Genomic DNA, 3,399 nt, shown 5'->3' on the forward strand with positions numbered 1-3,399 from the left:
GCGCTTTTTCGTTGTCTCTGCTTCATTTTAATTTTGCATTCTTCTCTGTCTTTCGCATCGCCGCTGCTGTATTGTATTTTGTTGCCCGCTCTTTCCGTTCCATTTTTTCATCTGCATTGATTTTTGTCTCCAGTTCCACTCTTCAAGTGTTATCATGTTCGATTTTTTTAGCCAGTTTCTTTAAATTCGTTTGATTTAAGTACCATTGGTCATTGAACGCAGTAATTATTGTTATTATAATTACTATTATTATTATTCATTGCCAGACGCCATGTATCCCAAACGGGGTGGCCAAGGGCTTAGAGTTAATTGTTTTACAGGGAGGGGCACTAATCCTCCACCAACCCCACTTGACACGTAGGGAGAACGTTATGCCAACAGCATCTGGTGTTCCCAGGCGGTCACCCATCCAAGTACTAACCAGATCCAACGTTGCTTAACTTCGCTGATCGGATGGGAAGCGGTGTACTCAACGTGGTATGGCCGTTATAATTAAGATTATTATTATTGTTATTATTATTATGTTTTGGATCCTACTTCGACCCATCCGTGTATGGGAAAAAAGGTCGTGATGATGATGATGACGATGATGATTCTTAGTATTAGAAATCTATGAATATATGATTACCTTATTTTTTACACACACACACACACACACACACACACACGATTGTTTTGTAATTTCATGCAGTCAAGGTTCTTGGACATTTTATGGCCATTGTACAAGTAAATGATTGTATGATAGTTGTACAAACCGTCTCACTGTGATATGCAGAAGGTTGGATTATGCATTTTGCTTTTTCCTGGATTTTCCAAGGTTAAAAGATTTTTCTTTTTTACTTTTTTCTGCAGTCTTTGGATTTCTGTCCGGTCAGTGGAACTTTGGTACGAGACTATTGTTCGTTACGTAAGAATTATATTGAAAAAAAAACATTCCATGTTACTCAGTGGTGAGAAACATTTAATAATGTACAGTTTAAGGCCTTGAATTTACCAGTCGTGTCTAAGCCAAGCAGATTTAAAGAGCACTTTAACAGTCGACAGTGGAAGTGTCGTTATATTCCTGGACTTTTCATTCTGAGACACAGGACGAAGAGTTTTGAATGACTGCAGTTAAATATCCTATATCAGTAGTTGTATACTAGTTCCCGCTATAAAAAATTCTGAGGATCTGATGCTACAGTAGTCCAGAATATTAAAGTCGCAGGAGAATAATGTATACCCCTGGCACTTTATACGTGATATGAGAAATACCCATTCACCTCGTGGGTTTGAAGTGTTATGCATACATAGGACACGGCCTTGCCCGACCAAATTCTGTACAGCTACCAGTTGATCAGTTGGTTGGGTGGGGTTCTATCTTTCATACACAGAATGTAATGCTACTTTCCGGTGACTAAGCAGAGTGAGAGGCGAAATGGTTTTCTGCGTACGGGAAAAAAAAAAAAGTACTTTAAGTGGTAATCATTTAGGATAACTAGCAAATGGACGTCTGGTGGTGTGGTGGGTAAAGGTGCTCTTAGCGGAGGTGGTCCAGTAGGTTTAAGTCCAAGAAAATGTTGGTGTTTATTGTTCACTTCATGCCACTCAGGACTAATGACAGGCCTCCGTTTAACTGTCTGGGCTAAGTGGCCTAACCCCCAACCCCTACGGTCTTGATGAATCAATGCAGGATTGAATGATCGATGAATTGATGAAATCATGTAGATACAGTAAATCATTCTAATCATTGAGATACAGTAATATGGTATAAAGTGGTACAAGCCTGACTATTTAGTTACTCCGAATCACTGGAGGAACCAGAATATGCAGCGAGACGTGGCTGCCAGCCAGTATCTTTGCAAATTTGGGTGACGATATTTTTTTATGTCGAGTGTACAGAGGCGCGTGGGGTTGGTGGGAGGGGCCATGATGCAGCACCAGTGGAGTCGGCAGTTACTAGCTTGATACCGGTATAGCTGTCAGACTCCAGTGCTAGTGGACGTAGATGAGGTTGTTGTTGTTGTTGTGGAGAGAGAGAGAGAGTTTAAAAAAATACGTCCCAGTACTGCCACTGACGGTCACTGCTCCTCAGCTACCTAATCCATCCCTCCCACCCCTCGTATGATGACTCTACGAAATTATAACGTTTTCACAGCGGTGAGGTCTGTAGTTTTACTGAGGCTGCTGTCAGACGGGTTTTGTGCACCTTAAAAGAGTGCCTGTCAATGTGATTGGCCCAGTCAGCACCATAACGTCTCTTGTGTAAAAGTGTGTAGTATGTAGTCCTACCTCTGGGCTGTGCAGGGTATTTTCCAACATAAGAGAGCTTCCTTATAGATAAACGGTTACCGGCTGTGTGTGTTTTTTCCCTAAGTATTTGTATTTGCTGAGCGTTTTGTTTCATTTTTCTTTCATTTTCTTTCTTAGTATTGTGTACTGTAAATTGTTAATCTTAACAGCATAATACTGTACTGATATATTGTTCATGTTTTCTCTCTCTCTCTCTCTCTCTCTCTCTCTCTCTCTCTCTCTCTCTCTCTCTCGTTTGTATTTGCCCGGCCATTCTCTTTTTTGACGAGACAGTTCCATTCACATTTTTGCCTTTACTTCTGTTTTCCTTTCCTATCTTCTACACGTGTAGCAGTTTAAATGTTAGTTTTATGAGTATTTGAATCCATAAGTTAGCTGTTCTCTCGTTTAAAAAGCATGTTAACCTTTTCGTCACAGTGGGCTCTTGATTTGTTTGGAGAGAAATCCCGGCAGTCAGTGATTTAGCACCAGTAGCGACAAACCGGTTATTTGTAGATGCACTTATTTCATTCAAGCTATCATCAGGCGAATTTGTTAAGCTGAGAGAATGAAAGCAGTACCAGGGTTGAAGGAGAAAGCTTAGACAGAAGCACTGATAAGAAAGTAGAAAGCAAAGCAAGATCTGGCTTAGAATAATTGGATTTCTTAGAGAGCAAGTAACAAGAGAAAGTTGGGATAGAAGAGCTAATTAAAGCATTTGAAAGCGGCAAGAAGGACTGAATGATGACTAAATTCGGAAACGTATAAAAAAGGTCATACAGGGAACAAGAAGGGGAGAGCAAGTTCAACAAAAGAAAAACAGGATAATGATAGTGAATGAGGGCAAATGAACGTGGGAATGACGGAGGTTGAGAGGTTTGGAAGAAATGGTGTGGAATGAGATGGGAAATCGAATAAGGGAAAGAAAAAAATACGATGATCATAGTAATAATAGACATCACACTTGAGCACACCCACAGACATACTACAGTTGGAATAAATACACAGAACAAAATAATAGAGAATCATGGAAATAGTGAGGAGGGGGAGGAGGAAAGAAAAGAAAAACGAGGAGGAGACCATCATAGAAAGTAAAAAGAGAGAGAGAGAGAGAGAGAGAGAGAGAGA

At 40.3% G+C, this 3,399-nt stretch overlaps 1 non-coding gene across 1 annotated transcript; it reads right to left on the minus strand.

The window, feature by feature from the left end:
- Positions 1-372: 372 nt before the first annotated feature.
- LOC145392585 (5S ribosomal RNA) lies at positions 373-491 on the minus strand. The gene has a single exon (XR_013896016.1). It is a non-coding gene; the product is annotated as a 5S ribosomal RNA (ribosomal RNA).
- Between the last annotated feature and the right edge of the window lie 2,908 nt (positions 492-3,399).

This window comes from Coenobita brevimanus, chromosome 22, assembly GCF_032717465.1.
Source record: "Coenobita brevimanus isolate Jiangsu-jjx chromosome 22, ASM3271746v2, whole genome shotgun sequence".
Classification (NCBI taxonomy): Eukaryota; Metazoa; Arthropoda; class Malacostraca; order Decapoda; family Coenobitidae; genus Coenobita; species Coenobita brevimanus.